Source organism: Girardinichthys multiradiatus, chromosome 11 (assembly GCF_021462225.1).
Source record: "Girardinichthys multiradiatus isolate DD_20200921_A chromosome 11, DD_fGirMul_XY1, whole genome shotgun sequence".
Taxonomy (NCBI): Eukaryota; Metazoa; Chordata; class Actinopteri; order Cyprinodontiformes; family Goodeidae; genus Girardinichthys; species Girardinichthys multiradiatus.
The window spans coordinates 24,469,976-24,491,320 of record NC_061804.1 but is presented as its reverse complement, the minus strand read 5'-3'; the positions used below and the strand labels follow the sequence as shown (position 1 = coordinate 24,491,320).

At 38.9% G+C, this 21,345-nt stretch overlaps 1 protein-coding gene and 1 long non-coding RNA gene across 4 annotated transcripts in view; both read right to left on the bottom strand.

The window, feature by feature from the left end:
* cadm2a (cell adhesion molecule 2a) overlaps window positions 1-21,345 on the bottom strand; it is a 397,367-nt gene that overhangs the window by 292,784 nt on the left and 83,238 nt on the right. The window lies entirely within an intron of this gene.
* LOC124876220 overlaps window positions 1-21,345 on the bottom strand; it is a 137,342-nt gene that overhangs the window by 108,946 nt on the left and 7,051 nt on the right. The window lies entirely within an intron of this gene.

The following is a 21,345-nucleotide window of genomic DNA, read 5'->3' as shown; positions in this document are numbered from 1 at the left end:
TTCTGAAAATTCTTAGCTCTAATATGTGTTTGCATGCAAGCTTGTCAACAAGGATAATGAACCATCCGTTCCAGAGGCCATCTCGACCGGGACTAGAGACCGTAAAGCTGTAACGAGTTAGCCGAAAGAATGACGTTGCCGTAACAGAAGGATATACGAATCCAGATCGTAAGGATACTGGAGCGGGAAGCCAGCGGCTTGAGTTTGCTATGCAGGAGTGCTGGAAAAAAGGAAGACAATAACAAAGAGCACTCTGACTATCTGAGCCGCAGGAATCGGAGGAGCCTTGCGTCATGGTAAAATTTTAGACGTGAGAATAAACTAGACTAGCAGACTCCTGATTGAGTGAGGGTGGATGCGGCTTGGCAGAGAAGAATTATGATATGATAGAAAATCGGGAAGCCAGTTTGAAATGTAGATCGATGACGAGGGACAGATGGGATCGAGTTTATTCTATGGGTTAGGAGCAAAAGACGTTTTTGGAGCAGAGCCTGAGATGTTAGAATGCATGGGAGAATATGAACTACCGGAATGAAAAAAGGAGTGCGAAACATAGCATGCTGAAGGGCATGAATGAGGAAACTGTTTAAGAAAAGAGAATGAAGTGATACATCTCACCTAAGAGACGAGCCAGGATGAATGTTGTGTTGGTGAATGACAGTGGGAGGAGTCGAGGAGCGAGTTGAGTGTCGGCATAGTGGAACCTAGGAAGTGCTGACATGGCAGTGTTGGAAGCAGACTCCCGAAAAAGCTGAGTAATGGATGATTTGAGCACTGGAGAGAGTCCATGAACAGAATGAACAAAACGGGACGGATTTGAGGAACAACCGGAATAGAGGAGGACGTGGAAGCCTGGGGTGCCAGATGATCGCTCGGAAGAGAAGCTGCTGCCGGAGACGGCCGGGTGATGTGACGGCGGGAGCAGGGTTACCGGCAGGACTGTGTCATTGATGCTTAGAAGGAGAATCAAAGCTCAGCGGAAGAGTGAGAATCTTGCCGATGAGGATCTTGAAAGCGAAGCCTTGGAGATTATTGGCTGAAGTGGAGGTGCGGACTAGAGGGTGACACGGGAGTAGATTTTCTCTCCTGTCCCATCCCGCTCCCACAGAAAAATGTCTTGTCCCATCCCAATCCCAGGCCAGCATAACAAAAAAAATCCTGTCCCGTCCCACTCCTGGTAAATTGACTCCCACTCCCATCCCGCTCCCATTTAGAATGACTCCCACTCCTGTGCCACTCCCATTTTTGTTTTCTTCATTTAGTCTTTTGGCAATTTCTTTATTTGAAGGACCAGTTAGGTCCCTGTTTTTAGTTGTAGTAAAGGCCAGTTAAAGTAAAAAGAATAATAATGAAGAAATAATAAAATATCAAACAAGGAAAAAGACCATGGCTATCTTAGCTGAATAAACAAAATGTACATAGTTGTATTTTACTCATTTATTAAGTGATTGTTTCTTTTGAACAATGACATTACTTTTATGTTTCAAATTGCTGAAACGAAAGAAAAATGCACCTAGCAAGAGAACTGTACTATGTGAACAAAAGTGCAAAAAGGCATTACCTTCATAATTTAGAAACTGTACCTCAATGGTTCACAGCCCTGGTCCTCAGGGACCCCTTCCCTGCAAGTTTTAGATGTGTGTCTGCTCCAGCAAACCCGATTCAAATTCTGACATGATACAGGCATCAAGAATGGAGGGTCAAACTGGACAAAATTAATACAATAAAATCATCATAAAATAAATAAATGTTGTGAATGTCCCATAAGTGAAGTAAATGTAACATGAAAGAAATGTAACATTAAATGTGCCGTTAAATTAAAGGTACCATTTATTTATTTAATACATCATTAGAAACAATAAATGTACCATTATATCATGAAATGGACTATTATGCAATTAAATGTGCCACTGAATAATTAAGTATAATTTTAAAGATGACATGACGTAATTAGTGGTACACTTAATATTTAATGATGTATTAAATAAATTGTACATTTAATGGTAAATTCAAATTTTTTCTATTTCACAACATATTTATTTAATATCTTCCCTTGATGAAGCCTTTCAGAGACATTAAGGACATCCTTCAATCAAACGAGGTGTGAAATGTTTGACAGGTGGGCGGGACTTCCGGTGGCTGGGACATCCTAGGGCGGGACTTCCGGTGGCTGGGGCTTCCTGTGATGTAACCGGATATCATCATTAATCGGATGTTGTCATTAGCCGGATATCATCATTAATCGGATGTTGTCATTAGCCGGATATCATCATTAATCGGATGTTGTCATTAACCGGAAGTTGTCATTACAAGGTAGCAAATCTTTCTAATTGTATGTTTTTAGATGTTTTTTACATCTAAAAACAAAACATGTAGTTTCTCCACTTTAAAAGGTCACTCAATTTAATGCAGGCACATCACACGAAATTCTGATAAAAAGAGAGAACCCGACAGATTGTAAATTCATTTTGTTTTAACACAGGGGGTTATTTAGATGCTATTTAGAAAAGAAGGATGAATTGGCTTCTGTTGTAGTGATGATCTAAAACAGAGAAACCAATGAACTGAAAAAAATTGTTATGAGTGCTCAGTATCCTGTTTCCAAATTAGAAATGGATTCTACGGCTAAAAGACTTTGTTTGGAATCATGAGAGACTCCATTTGGTAAAATGGATGATAATTTTACTTACCTTAAGCTTTTCTTTTTTTCATCTTAGAGCAATAGTTATTGATGATTTAGAGAAAACAGTTTTCTCCTCATTTTACGTGGGAGCAAGAGGTTGTAACCAGTATGTCTATGTAAAACGTAACAAGAAACTGAAAAAATAAAAAATAAAGGTTATAAAATCCTCAGACATGTCACTGTTTATTGAATTAAAGCAGACAACTTGTGTATTGTCTCAGACAGTCTTCACACTGGCTTTCCTGGCTATAAGTCTGGAGCATTGTCTGACAATACACATCCACTGTTTAATTAATTAACGCGTCTGCGCTGTTGCTGAGGTGTCTCGCGGGGTATGGCCAAGGGGCGTAACTAAGCGCGCTAATAGTATTTCGTCATTAGGGGGCGAATCTAGAATCAACAAATTAAAAAACAGAGGGGCGTTCTTCATTGTTTGTTTTAAATACTAGCGGAAAACGCAACAATTTACCTGCAGCATTCGCTGGAAAAGAACGCTTGTTGAACAATGGTTAGAGTTAAAAGAGTTTTTCATCAAACCGGGGAGAAAAGCAAGATGTGCCAAGATGATGAACAACCAACTACATCATCTATTTCCTCGTCTGAGATACCTATCGGAATTCCTATCGTAACATACTCTGCAGATGATGATTCAACTTCACCAACAACAATGGATGAAAAACAGGCCTCAGGTCAGCTAAGACGTACATCTCTTCTGTGTGAAACCCCAGTAACCGTCTACAGGCATACGCGCCGTGAAATGGATGCCCCAAAGAAATCAACATATTACCTATGCAAGGTACAAAGGCCTCCGTTCGACACTCTGCAGGAAGAGTGGTCTTTGGAACCATATGGACTGAGCGGTAGCTGGGGGTATATTTTCATGTACGAAATAGGAGGGCTCCAACTGTTGAATTTCTCAGGCCAATTTTTCCAGCGTACAAAAACCTGTTTGACACCCTTGACGGTGCGTTGATTTAATATTTTCTCCACTTGATACATCTTGTCCTTAAATATTTTTACTTTTTGAAGTTCCTCAGCGTAAAAAGAACCCTCAATAGGTTCTCCATCCAAATCTTTGAGTTTGTATACAGGAGGAGATCGGGGTATCTGCTCATACACTGTAAACACTTCATCCGTAAAACTCTGTTTGTATTTTTTGTCAAACACTCCACGTACCTTGGATATTCTGACAAGATCCCCCTGTTTAAACATTGTCACTGAGTCCCTGCAATATCTGTTGGAGGTAACATCGTACAGATTCTGAAACACTTGAAAGGCATTTTCTGAGGTCACTTCCATTGGGCTCATCTTAATGCTGGTGTGGTAGCTGTGGTTGTAGCTTCTAGTTAAATTTTGCAGGACGTCAATGTACCGCCGGGTGTTGTTAGCAGTAAAATATCTCCACATCCTTGTTTTTAACGTACGGTTAAACCTCTCAACCACAGAGCCTTTTGCTTCACTTGCTGTGGCAAAATGTTCAATACCGTGTTACTCCATTAGAAGCTTAAATTTCTTGTTAAAAAATTATTTCCCTGCATCAGTCTGAAGTTTTTTTGGGACCTGACTTTCTTTAAAAACTGATTCAAAAGCCTTTAGCACCTCTGCAGCAGTTTTCCTCTTCAAAACACGTACATACGCCCTCTTTGAAAAGATGTCAATGACTGTTAAAAAATAATTGTAACCGTCATTTTCCTTGGCCAGAGCTTGCATGTCACAGAGATCGGCTTGGAACTGTCTCAATGGTCTGGTGACAAAAACTCTGTTTCTCGGGAACTTTATTCTTGCAGGTTTATGTAGAGTATAGGTATCTTCTCCCGATAAAAAATCTTTAACTTTTTCAACCGCTACCTTCTTCCCCGTTTCATCTTGTATAACCCTCCTCAACCTTTCTAAACCCCCTAAACTTCCAGGATTTGATGGGTTGTAATATACATTTTTCATGATCCTTCTTTCAGACATCCCAGTTTTATGCTCACTCTGATGACTACTTGTTAAATAATAAATAAAACAAACACCTGAGGGTATATTTATACTTATTTTTTTATTTTATACCCGTATTTAATAGAGAAACAGAAAAAAAAACCACATTCAGATAATAAAGATCAATTCAAACATTGCAATCTTTTAAAAAAAACAAAAAACTGTTATATATGTATACCAGTAGAAAGCCGAGAGAGAATACAGAAAAGACAAAACAAGGCATCAATCATCTGAGATTGGATCGTAGCACTCTGAGACAGAGTTAAGCTGCTTGAGACAATCATTACCGCTCATCTTATCGTACATATCAGTGATTGCACTATGGAAGCCTTGTACCGATTTCAGTTCATATAAAACCGTCTCAGCAATCGTTTTCACTCTGAAGTCATCTGCTTGTATGCGTCGAAGTGTCAGAAGTTTCCGAATAGCAGGAAGGAGCTTGGGGTTTACGAATCGTCGCACGATGCGTTGAAAGTTGACTTGGTAATACGCCTCCTCCAATATCTCCAGGCACTGATGCTGTCGTTGGCTCGGGTGGTTCGTAATGCACCCATAACAGGTTTCTTTGACATAGTTCAAACAGGTTATGTTGAAGAAATGAAGTATTGCTGTTTTCACCGTATTGATGAGAGCGCTTGAGATCCAGCCGTCAATTTCATCACCCTGATTACTCTCCTCCTCCTCTGGTGAAGGCTGAGGGGCAGGTATCGGGTCTGGAGTTTGTGGGGAGGGTGAGTAGCTGATGGTTGCCTCGTCCTCCACGATCACCCTCTTGTCTTCAGGTTGGATATCTGTGTGTACAGACTCAGCCACGCATAGTGGTGAATAGAGGTCGGGTGAAGGCGGATGATACGATCTGAGGTTGTATCCTGTCAGTGTCCCTGAACTGAATAGGGACTCAAAGAGCTGCGACGATGAGGCGGCTGGTGAGTAGAGGTCTGGAGAAGGTGGATGATACGGCCCGGTGTTGAAGCTTTTATTATCATGATCAGGAGAGAAGACGGTCTCTTCTTGCTGGCTGTAGAGGTCCCAGTATGGTGTTTTCCCGTACGCTCCATACATTCTCAAGGTCTGTCACCCGCCGTTATGAAGAAGAAGAGTCTGTGAGCTCGCAGTTAGACCCTGATATATAGCGCAGGAAGGTGGGAGGGTCCTCAAGAAGGGGAGTGGGTCCTCAAAAGAGGGTGGGCTTTAGATCCACAACAGGGAACGTCAGGATTCTTTTCACTGACATAACATCAATCCAGCAGTGTGAGTTTTCGAAAAGGTTGGAAAGACGCTGTCCAATTTCATTCATCTTCTCAACCCAAGCATCATACGGTAGAGCCAGCACAATCTTGAATACACCGCAGTTCTGATTGAATGCCTCCAACACAAACAGATCTGAGGGGGTCGTCTGGTTATTCTTGCGTTTGCTTGCCTGAAAAGACCAGCGGCCATTTGCTGTGGTTTTTGACCCCCACACTGCACTAAAGAGAGGTTCTCTCGCAGCTATTTCAACATCGGAAGGACACATTCTCATCCTTTTTGCTGGTCGAGGAGAGCTTTCATCTTCATCCTCCCTTTCGTACACTGAGACTGATTCAGGGTTATCGTTAAGGTGTGGGATTGCCAGCCGTAACACAGCCCAGTCGTTGTGGGTGAGAGCACACAGAGCCAATGATCCATTAAATACCTCGTCTTGATCCAATTGATACAGGCAGAGCCCTCCTATTTCGTACATGAAAATATACCCCCAGCTACCGCTCAGTCCATATGGTTCCAAAGACCACTCTTCCTGCAGAGTGTCGAACGGAGGCCTTTGTACCTTGCATAGGTAATATGTTGATTTCTTCGGGGCATCCATTTCACGGCGCGTATGCCTGTAGACGGTTACTGGGGTTTCACACAGAAGAGATGTACGTCTTAGCTGACCTGAGGCCTGTTTTTCATCCATTGTTGTTGGTGAAGTTGAATCATCATCTGCAGAGTATGTTACAATAGGAATTCCGATAGGTATCTCAGACGAGGAAATAGATGATGTAGATGGTTGTTCATCATCTTGGCACATCTTGCTTTTCTCCCCGGTTTGATGAAAAACTTTCTTAACTCTAACCATTGTTCAACAAGCGTTCTTTTCCAGCGAATGCTGCAGGTAAATTGTTGCATTTTCCGCTATTTTTTAAAACAAACAATGAAGAACGCCCCTCTGTTTTTTAATTTGTTGATTCTAGATTCGCCCCCTAATGACGAAATACTATTAGCGCGCTTAGTTACGCCCCTTGGCCATACCCCGCGAGACACCTCAACAACAGCGCAGATGCGTTAATTCATTAAACAGTGGATGTGTATTGTCAGACAATGCTCCAGACTTATAGCCAGGAAAGTGCTATTTTCCTCTTAATTACTTTGTGACTACAGTTGGTGTGAAGACTGTCTGAGACAATGCACACCTGTGGATGTTTAGAGGTCTGCCCATCTATTCATTAAACAGTGGATGTGTATTGTCAGACAATGCTCCAGACTTATAGCCAGGAAAGTGCTATTTTCCTCTTAATTACTTTTGACTACAGTTGGTGTGAAGACTGTCTGAGACAATACACAAGTTGTCCGCTTTAATTCAATAAACAGTGACATGTCTGAGGATTTTATAACCTTTATTTTTTTTATTTTCAGTTTCTTGTTACGTTTTACATAGACATACTGGTTACAACCTCTGGCTCCCACGTGGAATGAGGAGAAAACTGTTTTCTCTAAATCATCAATAACTATTGCTCTAAGATGAAAAAAAGAAAAGCTTAAAGTGAGTAAAATTATCTTCCATTTTACCAAATTGAGTCTCTCATGATTCCAAACAAAGTCTTTTAGCTGTAGAATCCATTTCTAATTTGGAAACAGGATACTGAGCACTCATAACAATTTTTTTCAATTCATTGGTTTCTCTGTTTTAGATCATCACTACAACAGAAGCCAATTCATCCTTCTTTTCTAAATAGCATCTAAATAACCCCCTGTGTTAAAACAAAATGAATTTACAATCTGTCAGGTTCTCTCTTTTTATCAGAATTTCGTGTGATGTGCCTGCATTAAATTGAGTGACCTTTTAAAGTGGAGAAACTACATGTTTTGTTTTTAGATGTAAAAAACATGTCCCAGCCACCGGAAGTCCTGCCCACCTGTCAAAATTTTCACACCTCGTTTGATTGAAGGATGTCCTTAATGTCTCTCCTTTCTACGGAACCCGCGAGGGGACATGGGGGAATTTTTTCTTGTTTTGCGTCCCCACGCAATACTTTTTGCGTTCTCACCCAATATTCTTTGCGGGATAGTTTCCAAACCAGATAACTGCAAAAATGAAACAAACACTACACCCGTTTTGAGATTTATTGAGTTTTATTTTGAAATTGGCCTTAAATAAAATTATCTTCAAAGACAGTTTTTATCCACAAGCTGTCAAACAAACTACTGAACTCTGGACAATAATACTGCACGAAACCCCATCTGTGACACTTTGTTTGCTTATTGCTGCTGCATGATGTGTACTTTTTTTTGTACGCCATTAGTGCTTTTGTTTTTATCGTGATTTGAACGGTTCTTCTTATCCTAAGCATTTCATCACATTGTCTACTGCGTGTTAACCTACATATGACAAATAAACCATATCAATGACATATCAGTGCTGTTTGTTTTATGAGCAGTTTGTCATCTGTGCTGCTGTTCCAAAATGCCGAACGCAAAAGAAATAAATTTCCCCATGTCCCCTCGCAGGCTCCGTACCTTTCCCCTCTTCTGTGGCAAAGGCTCTTAAATCTTTAGTGCACATGCAGCAATTTTGTTGGTCAGATGAGAGTTGACACATGATGGTACTTTTGGTTTGACGAATGAAGAGATGCAGGGCTGATTTAATCTAGAATCTGCCTTACAAGTGTCCCTTAATCACTGGTGTACTTGATTACGACTAAATACGTTTTACAAGCAGCATACTGCGTGTTAACATGGCTACATTAAACTCTCCTGAAGTTTAGTAATATTTGCGACTTTCCTGTCAGCTCTATGAGTTTAATAGATAAGTTCTTACTTCTGACTTTACGTTGCAAATCCAATTTTACCACGTCCAGTTCTCCACCTGCGTTTGCTCCCTCCATCCTTAACGCAGGTAGAAAATACCAAGCAGAAGCACTGTTGGCTTGTGGGTCGTGTAGTTCGTTTGACTCGCATTATAGTATAGGCTTCTTAGACAAAAACTACACAATGGCGGCGTCGATCCAAGTTTTTTTTTCTTAAAGTTTATAACAAAGTCTCAGTTTTACATTTCCAAGGACAATTGATCCTAGTTTATTTTCCCTCCTATTGGTTAGCTCCCGCTCCCGTCTGCTCCCGTTCATTTTTTATCCTGTACCGTCCCAATCACGTGATCTTTTCTAAGATGCTGTCTCCCGTCCCGCGGGAATCCCGTGACCCGTGGGACTCCCGAAAAAATGTCAGCCTCTAGTGCAGACCCAACGCTGATTAGATGGGCGGAGATGCATGGAGAAGCCATTGGACCAGCTGAGGTAGGAGGGAGTCTTCCGGATTGAATTTCCGTCAAAACTTCATATTGGTGCTATATTAACTAGTATGTGTCACTTGCCAACTCAAGAAAGTTTCAGGACACTTTAATAGTTTCACTTTTCAGATGCAGCTGTCTGAGTGGCACTCATGCCAAAAATAAATGCGAGGTCTGAAAATGAATACATTCAGTCTCTAGATTTCATCACTTCTGTACTGAATTAATACAGCTCCAATTACCACCATAATGAGTACACAAACACAGGAACAACATCTTTCTCTCTTGAAAGGCTTTGACTCAAACACACATGTGCACAGCTATAGACATTTAGGGAGTGCTGAGTTACTGATAACAGCCCTAATATATTTCTAATGAGACACCTGCCAGGCTGTAGACCTGTTAATTCACTTGTATATTCAGTTGAACAGATTGACTCTCTTCTGCTCAGCAGGGGATGTGGACACATACTGGGAAGGGTTAGAGGAAATTATGGAATTTTTACCTGTCAGATTGTAATAGAGATAATAAAGCAATAATTAGGCTAAATAAAACAAAAAAGGTTTTGCATTTCCCTGTGCTGAGTAGCAGCTTTAACCTCAAAAGGTTATAATAATGAAGACCTCTTACTCAACAAAAAAAAATAACTGCACAAATGCATACATTTAGGTTTAGTTTAGGTCAGACAGGAAAACTCAAATGCACAGCCATAAGATCAAATTAATGTACAATTAGAGTTAACCATTTATTTCAATATTTTTAACCAGAAGTCTTGGAAAATATGTACCTATTTAATTAAACTGTATTACCTGTAAAATAGTTTTTTTTTTCAAAAATAATTAAATGTGCAAATTATATATTATTAATTAAATTGTGCACAAGCTTGAATTCTTCAGACAAAACATAAAATGTTTTGCAACATTCCCTTCATCGATCACAAAAAGTATTTGCTGCAGGCGTATTTTATTTCCTTCCTCCATATTTTTTGGAATCAAACGTCACATTTTGAAATTATAAGTTATAACATTCTCTTGAATCAAAACACTGAGATTGCAGTTAGATAATAAACTGAAAAATTAGGAGTATGAACAAACAAATACATCTAAATATTCAGATTAATAAACATCCCAAAGACATAAGCTGATCATTACTGGTTTGTTTCTTTTTTCATGAAATTATTTGATGAATTCTCTTGTCAGATTTAGCCAGTAGACAAGAAATAATACTGAAGTGTTTGTTTCTTCTTCCTTATTTCTCCAGTTTTCTGAAAGAGGACATGTTATCAAAAAAGAAAGAAAAAACTATGATCAAAACCCTGCCTGAAGTGCTCCAGTGAAGAGCTGTGACAACTGAGCCAGATTTCCATCTGATAATAAAATCCAATGTGCATGCAAATATTCCACTAAGACACATTCTTTGCGTATACATAAATGTTATAGCCGTCCTTTTTATGATGCACTGTCACTTTTCATGTGAATTACGCAAAGCAGTGGAGAAAACAGGGTGGTCAGAGAGTCAGTAAAACATGCAGGTGTTTGTTATGGCTATGCAGCAGTAATGTTTTAGAGGGCTGTTTACTTAGAATGTATCTGATGGCACATATCGGCAGTTTTATGTAAGAAGCTGTAGAGTCCACTTTACTGTGACAGTTTTGACATAGAGCAGACTGAAAAAGGTGATGAAAAAAGGCTGTAGTTTGCTTCTTGCCTTAAACTGTGCAGACAGTGTTTAAACCCAGTGACTCAGCTAGTGACTGGAATTTGAAAATTTTTAGCTTGACTTGTCTGAAAATTTACTGGCTATATCGACACTCAGGACACTGATGCCTTTTCCTGTGTGTGAATGCACCAAAGTACTTTAGAAGCTAATCAGCATAAACTGTAGTTCTTGGGTGTAGCATTTTTTATAAGTAAAAAAGGTGTTAATTGAGTAATATGCAACATCGGTAAGAAATCAGAGCTTTGCTCTTGGTAGCTTCACTCGATGCCTCCCACCAAGAGACCCGATATTCCCTGCATGCTAGGAAACATGGGACCCACACCAACATCAGGCATTGGACCCAAAAGAGAAGGTATAGATGGTCATTCTATCCATCATGGGAAATGTGAACTCCCTTCCCAAAAACTGGAAAAATTGGCTATTATTATTAGAATTGGTGGCTATTATCCAACATTAACGGACTTATAGAGAGAGCAGCTTGGTTATGCTAACTGAGACATGGCTAATTGCAATAACACACACATTAACATGGATGGAATGTTGTCTGGTGGACACAGGATGTTGTGGACTGGCGCCAGTGGAACCATCTTCTGTTCCTGCGGCAGTTCCTTGGGTTTCCAAGGAACTGCTGCAGGTATCAGACCCACAACACCGACTCCAGTGAACATTGAGATAGTGGACTCTTACAAGTACCTGGGTGTTCATCTGAACAATAAACTGGACTGAAGTCCCAACACTGATGTTCTTTAAAACAAAGATCAAAGCAGACTCTACCTACTAAGAAGACTGAGTTCTTTTGGAGGGCATGGGGCAGTTCTTAAGACCACTTTTGACTCTGTGGCAATATCATCAATTATCTATGGTGTAGTTTGTTGCAGCAGCAGCTTATCTACAGCTGAGAGGAAGTGGTTAAAAAAGCTCATCAGGGAGTCCAGCTCTATCCTAGGATACCCCTTCGACCCAGTGCAGATGGTGAGAGACAGAACTCTGTCAAAAATAACATCATTATTGGACAATGACTCCCACCTCATGCATAAGGCTGTTGCTGAATTGGAGAGCTTCTTAAGGGTGTATTCACACCAGGAAAGTCCTTTGGTTCGCGTTTTTGGTCCGGACCAAAAGCAGAGTTTGTTTTTTTCATTTTCCGGTTATTTGGTCTGCACTTGAGTACGCTTGAGTGTATTCACACCTGCACAAAATGTGTGGACAAACGGGGAAATAAACTCTGGTCAGTTTAAAGTGGACCAAAAATGCCTGGTGTGAATACACCCTAAGTAACAGATTGCTGGATCCTAGATGCCCATATCACAGATCCTTTTGTCCCGGTAGCTGTAAGACAAACACTGCTCGCAACACACTCAATGTTTTTACATACCTGCTGTTACTCAGCACAGTTTCTTGAGTCGCTGTAAATAGTCGATTGTTTTGTATGCACAAACACTCTGGTGCAGATTTCTTTGAATCTGATTATGCTATTTTGAATAACTCGACCCGTTACATTAAGTTGTGTAGTTGTACTGTTAAACAGTTACCCATAATTGTGGTTAATTGTACTGATATGTATTGCTCCCATGGAACCAACAGTAGAAAATATAGTTTAGAACAAGTAAGAATCCCACAAAGTAAATTTTTTGGGCCCACAAACATTACTAGAGTTTATTATTATCATGATAAATCACAATGAATTTAACAATTATTTCCCTGTAATAATGGTAAGTTATACAGTAGCTGCACATCCATAGTTATGTCATTTTTTTTCCAAGTAAGGTTAATTTGTTGAATTACATGAAATAACTTGGAAAATGTTATCTGTAGATTTCCAGAGACACACACAAGGCTATGAAGCATTGGTACTGTTTGGGATAAAACATCTTCTACAGTAAATTATTTAAATAAACTATCAAATTTCTTATTCAACAAGAACTTAAATAATTTCGCAATTTGTTTATTATAGTTTTCAAGGAGAAATCTGTATTGCCAGAATCAGGATTGATAAGTCAGAGCTTTATTACAAGGAGCAAACTTTTTGTTTTACCCTGCTGCCCTCCCCCTGTCATGGATACTGTGACCTATTGTTGCATTTGAAAAAAATCAAAGGCACCTCCTTTTGCTTAATCTTGCACATACTTCGCTCAACACATATGCAATTGTTGCCTTCCTTTCCATGTCATTGCACTGCATATTTTGGGATCATTTGCAGACAGAGTTGTAAATTAAAAATTTTTATGTAGAATTTGTCTCACAATGTGCATGAATTTGTGTGTATGAGAGAAACAGAGAGGGCAAACAAAAAAGAGCAAAGGTGTGAGACATGTTGCTGTACCCAGAGGGGGAAGGTGACTGCAGGTTGCTGAAGAACTGATGCGTACAGAGCGAGCATGCTTCAGCTAAGACATTTCCTGCTGTGGTACATGTCTTCCGTGATGACTTTCTGTCATCAATATCATTACATCCTGCTGAGTTGAGCTGACAAAAGTATCTGATTTGTATCCGTCCAATGCTTACTGTGCCAATTCCGTGCATCTGGATTTGAGAAAGAATATGTGCTCATTATAAGAAGAAAACAGTTTGAAAATGACAGACTACTAGCAGCTGCATTGCTGTTTAAAGTTGTGAACTTCGAAGAAAGTTTGCCTGAGATGACTTTGAATATCAGTTTGAGAGCTAAAATCTCTTAACAACTAATACAGTTCGTATACTTGTGGTTAGGTTGGTATTACAACTATAACACATTAAAGTCAGCAGTATTACAGACACTAAATAGACCATATAAAAAAAAACAAATCAAGACATCTTTGAAAGCCAGTGCAAAGCTTATCAGCCAGCTTTCAAAAAAAGCCTCAGTTGCAATACTCCCCCCACAATTGTCAAAACAGTGTAAGCAGGGGCTCTGTAGGGAGGCATATTATATTTTTGTGGTCGACTGTAGGAAAGCTCCTCCAAAACAACACCACCGTCCTGTCAAGTCACAGAATACTTGTCAGGAACAAGATGCTTTCGACTGCAAACCGTTAAATCAAACTCATATCTAATATATCAAAGGAAAACCTAATCACAGTGGAAGAATAAAGGCTATTGAAGATCTTCAAAAGTGTGTGAAGGAGAGATAGCATTTCTGCCAAACGTTAAGTCTCCAGGGACGTGTAATATAAAGTGGGATTACTGGCTTAGTGAGGTAACCACTAGTTTAACCCTGGGTTTTCAGTGTAACAAAACTGGTTTAGTTCTTACCAGGGGGTATCACCATGGAAACCAACACTGGAAACCTCACTTGCTTCAAAGATGGAGAGGTATTATTAAGGTACAACATTAATAGAGGTAAAAGTGCCAGTTCCTATCCAATCAGGTTCTGTAAGATAGTTCTCTATGTATAGACAGCGTGGGGGTCTCATCTGTCTTCAGTCTCTCCCAGAATTAACTTATTTCATTTAGACTTACTGAGAAGTACTTTGTGAGAAACACCTCAGGTTTCTGGGTGTTTTTAGGATAAATAAAGGCTAGATAATGTGGAGATATATTATGTGTGTGCATCATTATTATTACTATGTTCATAACCAGTGTGGGAAATAAAATGTATAACCTTTGTTAGTATAAGACATTGTGGCCTGCAGAATTGTTATTGCACAAACTTGGCCTTTAGTGTGATGAAGCAGAAAAATACTGAGAACGGAAGGAGTGTGTGAAAAGTAGAGACTGACTTACTCCCTGCTTATATCAGTAGATACGGGGTGCAGGTGCAGGACAATGACTGTCTAAATATGGTAAAGCCGGAAAAGTGTGTACGTGACTACATGTGAGAAAAAACTGTAAACAGGTAGCTGCCCATTTTAATGTGTGTTTTAATAAAAGCAATGTGCCCAGTGAGAAGCTCCGAAGTCGTCTCGGTGTGTGTCCTGATCACATGAGAGCTTCCCCTGGTCCAGGTATTTTGAATTGCATACAGCTGTCTCCGTGTGATTTATTCGAATGTGTTGTGAATTCCTCCAGGTTACGGTGAATAAACGAACGCGCAGAAGGCCTCTTTAAAGAGGTACTTCAACAATAACTTAAATAAATCATTGAGTTTCAACCCACTTAGAAAGTAGAAAAACAAAGCTCATAAACCCACATTGCCTCTGCAAGTATACAGTTTTACTTGAACTTGCACATAAACCAGGCTTATCAAGGTAATCCTACAACCGCTTAGCATGATCCTGACTGTTAGTGTTATATAAGTTATGATGGAGAGATATCCTTGACACATTCAAGCACATTTGCAGTTCAGTCCACATGATTCCCATCACCTCACAGTTGGGTTATTTTTTAAACAGAAGTGTTGAGATTGTGCGGTTGGGACTGAAGCTGTATTAAAGTTTGGAGAGATTGCTTGGTTAGAGACATAATTTTTCAAGGACACTATTTTAAACTATACAACAACCTGGTTAGAGTTAACTGTAGTTCTTACACAGGATAATATCAAAAATGGTGGAGTGGCAAAACTATGCTGTATAATAATGATAAGGTCAGTGGGCTGTGTTAATAATTTTAGTTCACACTAGAAAACATTGCCCTGCCATTTTCTTTACTAAGTAGAAAGTACAAGCTACACTTCAATGAGTTGGTCTCAAGGTCAAGTTAGACAAAGTATAATCTTGCAGAATTAAACAAAGAATAATTAATTTAGCCCACATATTTTGGAGTTTAGTAGTTCATCTTATAGGTTATTATTTTCCACTAGGGCTGTGCAATAGCTGGAAAATTTGTAATTATGAAACCTTTCCTGAAAATCTTGATTTGTTTGCCACTTTTTTTTCTTTACCATTATACGCTGGTAAAGAATGACACTAAAGCTCAAAGAGAGTGGTGGGCGCACCACTCTCCTTGAGCTTTAGTGTCTCAATCACTAAATATATATATCAGATCCAGTAAGTGTAGTTAGTCCATCCAACCATGTCAAGAAAATACATTATTATGTTTACAATATTTAAAGTTGAATAAAATAAGCATCTGCAAAAGAAAAAAAAATAAAGAGGTGAACCAAGTGGTATTTTAAAGTTAATCTTCAACACTTTGAACAGAATAAAGTTTATAGAAGCAAAACAAAATTTACTAAACCAACCATCTACCACATCCAACTGGATGCTTGTTTTACAACACACCTTTTACTTAAACACAATAATTTAAGTGCATAGTAGTTCATAGTTGTTGTTTTGTTTTGCATATATACAGGGGTTGGACAATTAAACTGAAACACCTGGTTTTAGACCACAATAATTTATTAATATGGTGTAGGGCCTCCTTTTGCGGCCAATAAAGCGTCAATTCGTCTTAGGAATGACATATACAAGTCCAGCACAGTGGTCTGAGGGATTTTAAGCCATTCTTCTTGCAGGATAGTGGCCAGGTCACTACGTGATACTGGTGGAGGAAAACATTTGTTGACTCGCTCCTCCAAAACACCCCAAAGTGGCTCAAAAATATTTAGATCTGGTGACTGTGCAGGCCATGGGAGATGTTCAACTTCACTTTCATGTTCATCAAACCAATCTTTCACCAGTCTTGCTGTGTGTATTGGTGCATTGTCATCCTGATACACGGCACCGCCTTGAGGATACAATGTTTGAACCATTGGATGCACATGGTCCTCAAGAATGGTTCGGTAGTCCTTGGCAGTGATGCGCCCATCTAGCATAAGTATTGGGCCAAGGGAATACCATGATATGGCAGCCCAAACCATTACTGATCCACCCCCATGCTTCACTCTGGGCATGCAACAGTCTGAGTGGTACGCTTCTTTGGGGCTTCTCCACACCGTAACTCTCACGGATGTGGGAAAAACAGTAAAGGTGGACTCACCAGAGAACAATACATGTTTCACATTGTCCACAGCCCGAGATTTGCGTTCCTTGCAGCATTGAAACCGACGTTTGGCATTGGCATGAGTGACCAAAGGTTTGGCTATAGCATCCCGGCCGTGTATATTGAACCTGTGGAGCTCCCGACGGACAGTTCTGGTGGAAACAGGAAAGTTGAGGTGCACATTTTATTCTGCAATGATTTGGGCAGCCGTGGTTTTATATTTTTTGGATACAATCCGGGTTAGCACCCGAACATCCCTTTCAGACAGCTTCCTCTTGCGTCCACAGTTAATCCTGTTGGATGTGGTTCGTCCTTCTTGGTGGAATGCTGACATTATCCTGGATACCGTGGGGCATGTCTTGCTGTCTTGGTCACAGATGTGCCAGCAAGACGTGCACCAACAATTTGTCCTCTTTTGAACTCTGGTATGTCACCCATATTTTGAGTAAAACTGTGCTCTTACCTTGCTAATTGAACCTTCACACTCTGCTCTTACAGGTGCAATGTGCAATCAATGAAGATTGGCTACCAGGCTGGTCCAATTTAGCCATGAAACCTCCCACACTAAAATGGCAGGTGTTTCAGTTTCATTGTCCAACCCCTGTAGACATGAACATTTGTAAAATAAATTAAATTAACAAACAGTATAAACAGTTCATAGAAAACAGAAAACACAATTTGTCCTGTTGATCCATCGATGACAACATAGGAGACAGATAATCAACTGAAGCATTTGTGACTCCAAATATGTTAACTTTTACAAAACCAAGTAATAAATTCTTACAGATTTATTAGATTAAAATAGTCATAATCTGGTTGTAGACACAGATAAAAAAAAAAAAGAACTCCATCTAATACAACTCCTGCCAATAAGCCTTGCTTTTAAATGAATGCAAAGGTATTGCTAATGACATACTCATACATAATGCCAATGGGGACATTTTTATGTTTTATGTCATTTCTGTTTCAATACCAAAGCAAATTAACTTGTTTGTTTTATAAGAGCAAGATTTCCAAGGTAGACCTATCGGTAACTTATATTAATGTTTTTCTATGATTAACATGTTCTTCCTCAATAAAAACACCATATGTTCACCTTAGAAATACCTTAGAAATAAATAACCAATTAACACAAGTTTTAAGAAGAAACTGCCACTCATGTCTACATTTCCTCATTTGTCTTTTTTGCAGTTAAATAATTTAAGAAAAAAAGACAAACATGTTTGCCTTTCTTATTGATTGTTTTAAAGTAGCTCCTCAGCTGCCTTGCAAAAACACAATGTTTCTCCTCTAATCCAATTTATCATGTCAATTGCAGAAATCTCTTTTAAATCATTCAGTCGATATATAAAAAAAATAAAAGCAGATGAACTGGGAAAACTAAAGTGAAACAGTACAGATGCATAGACTCAAAAGGTGAATTAAACTATTATAATGCCGAATTTTTAAAGAAGTCTTTGTATACAACACCACTAACACCACCTTAAAATATTCATGCTGAAAATGTCAAAAATAAGAATTTGGATCCACTAAAAATATTATACTAAACAGCTCTTAAAATGTCAACTACTGATTGTGCTTCATGTCTATGCTAATCCAAGGGAGATAAACAGCTTATTGGATACAATAATAAAACTTAAATTTTACAGCAGAGTTTGGCTTGGCCTTTAAAATGCCAGTTTTCAGAGAATAACCTTTATTTATAATTCAAATAAAACAGTTACCAGATACTGATAAGCCACATGTACAACACCAGCTGCCAAACACTAGAAATCTTTTTGATGCTGTATAAATGCTAGCTATGATTTTGACAATGGTCTGCAAGGTGGTGCACCACCTTGGATTTGAAGCCCAAGATCTTTCTGTATGGTGTTTGCATTTTCTCCCCTTTAATGACTGGTTTCTCCAGTGAAAATATTCTGGTCAGGTTGATTGGTAACTCTAAATTGCTTTTAGGAATAAGTGTGGGTGTGTGTGTGTGGGTGTGTGTGTGTGCGCATGTGCATAGTTGTTTACACAGGTTGTCTCTATGTTGCCTTCGAATGGGAGAGAATAGTCCAGAGTGTACCCCGCCTCTTTCCCAATGACAGCTGGAGTTACGAATCAGTAAACATAAAAAAATCAGTCAATGTGTATGGATGAAAAAATTAAGTCTGTGAAGTCTGTGTGTGTGTGCTGTATATTTTCATTGTTTTTTTAAAATTATCTAACTACATCCATCCAGTTTAGTCCAAACCACAAACACGTATATCCTATCTCTTCATGTAAACTTTGCGCATAGTGTCTGAATAAACATAAGCCTCTGCACATCACAGGCAGTATTAATTATCTTTCCCTAAGTTATTCATAGCATTTACACTGCTCTCCTCCAAGCTCACTATAAAGAAGGAAACGTCTTTTAAAATTAGATACAAAAGACAGCAGCTGTAACTCTTCCCACCTCATGGTTAGCTTGTTTTGTCTCTATAAATGATCCACTTATGGTTTCTTTGATGGACTGGAATATTGAAAGAGTAACAGGTGTTAATTTCCCCAGGGGAACATACACACCATACATACATTACAAATATTAACAATATTGGTTAACAGAGATCAAATCCCCCCCTGTGCAAATTTGTACCCGAGTTTTATATTCAAGCATTGCCAATTTGTCCTAATCTACTTCCATTATGCACCAGTAAGCAAATCATCCCCCTTGTAGGTAAGTATTTTGATAAACTATGGGGATAAATTATCAGTTAAATCTTTAAATCATATGTATAATTTAAGTAGAAATGCACAAATCAATTGGCCAGGGATCAAAATTACTTGTTTTCCATTGATTGGCCCCACAACTCAAGTTGTGGGGCCAGTTGTGGGGCCAACCTCCGGAAATTAAATACAGATAAGGTTATTATAGTGGGGGATTTTAACATTCATGTTGACACTGAAAGTGATAGCATTAAAGGCTATATTTAGGCTATCTTAGACTCAATTGGCTTTGCTCAAAACATTAACAAACCTACCCACCTTTGTCTTCATTCTCTGGACCTTGTGCTGACATATGGCATTGAGTGTAAATACATAACAATATTTTCTCATAACCCTGTCCTGTCTGACCATTTTTTAATAACCTTTGAGTTTAATTTAACCGAGTATTCCACACCTGGAAGAAAATGTCATTATAGTAGATCATTATCAGAAAACGCAGTAACAGTCTTTAAAGAATCTGTTCTACTTTTAATTTCCTCATTATCACAGAAAAACACAGTGGATGGCAATAATTTAGTTTTTTCCCCTTCACAAATTGATTATCTTGTTGATAGTGTTACTTCATCATTGCGTGGTGCATTAGACAATGCAGCCCCATCGAAAAAGAAGGTAATTATTCATAGGAGGCAGGCTCCCTGGTTTAATTCAGAGCTGCATACTTTAAAGCACAATGTTAGAAAATTGAAGAGAAAATGGCGCTTTGCACACCGAGAGGATTCCTACTTAATCTGGAAAGATAGCATACTGTTGTATAAAAAGACACTTTGCCAACCCAAAACAGTTTATTTCTCATCATTAATGGAAGAGAACAAGAATAACCCTACGTTTCTCTTTAGTGCAGTTGCTAAACTTACACAGAGTCATAGCTCTGTTGAGCCATCCATTCCCTTAGGTCTCCACAGTCATGACTTTATGGGATTCTTCTTAAATAAAATTGATTCTATTAAAAATAAAATCTTTGACATACTCCCGAAGATGATTACTTCATCCTCAGCAAGTGTGACAACATTGGAAGTAACTGTAGAACCTGATCTGTGTTTAGACTGTTTTGATCCTGTGGAGCTTCCTGAGTTATCAGAAATATTAGCTTCATCTAAACCTTCAACTTGTATTTTAGACCCAATCCCAACCAAATTATTTAAGGAAGTGTTCCCTCTGATTACCAGCCCCATTTTATATATGATTAATCTATCCTTAGTAAATGGATATGTACCACAAGCTTTTAAGGTAGCTGTAATTAAACCTTTACTTAAGAAACCTTCGCTTGATCGAGATGATTTAAAAATTTACAGACCTATATCCAATCTTCCATTCTTATCTAAAATTCTTGAGAAAATAGTTGCTAATCAAATGTGTGAGCATTTACACAGCAATGACCTGTTTGAAGAGTTTCAGTCAGGGTTCAGAGCTCATCATAGCACCAAAGCAGCTCTCCTGAAAGTCACTAATGATATTGTTATGGCCTCAGATTATGGACTTGTGTCTTTACTGGTTCTGTTAGATCTCAGTGCTGCATTTGATACAGTCGATCAGAATATTCTCTTAGAAAGGGTGGAATATTCTGTTGGGATCAGGGGAACAGCACTAGGCTGGTTTAAATCTTATTTGTCTGACAGATTCCAGTTTGTTCATGTAAATGATAAATCATCTTCAAACTCCAGGGTTAATTGTGGAGTACTACAGGGTTCAGTACTTGGGCCAATTCTCTTTACTATATATATGCTTCCAATAGGTAAAATTATCAGGCAGCATAGGATACATTTTTACTGTTACGCTGATGATACTCAGCTTTACTTATCCATAAATCCTGATGAGCCCAACCAGTTAGATAGACTGAAAACTTGAATGA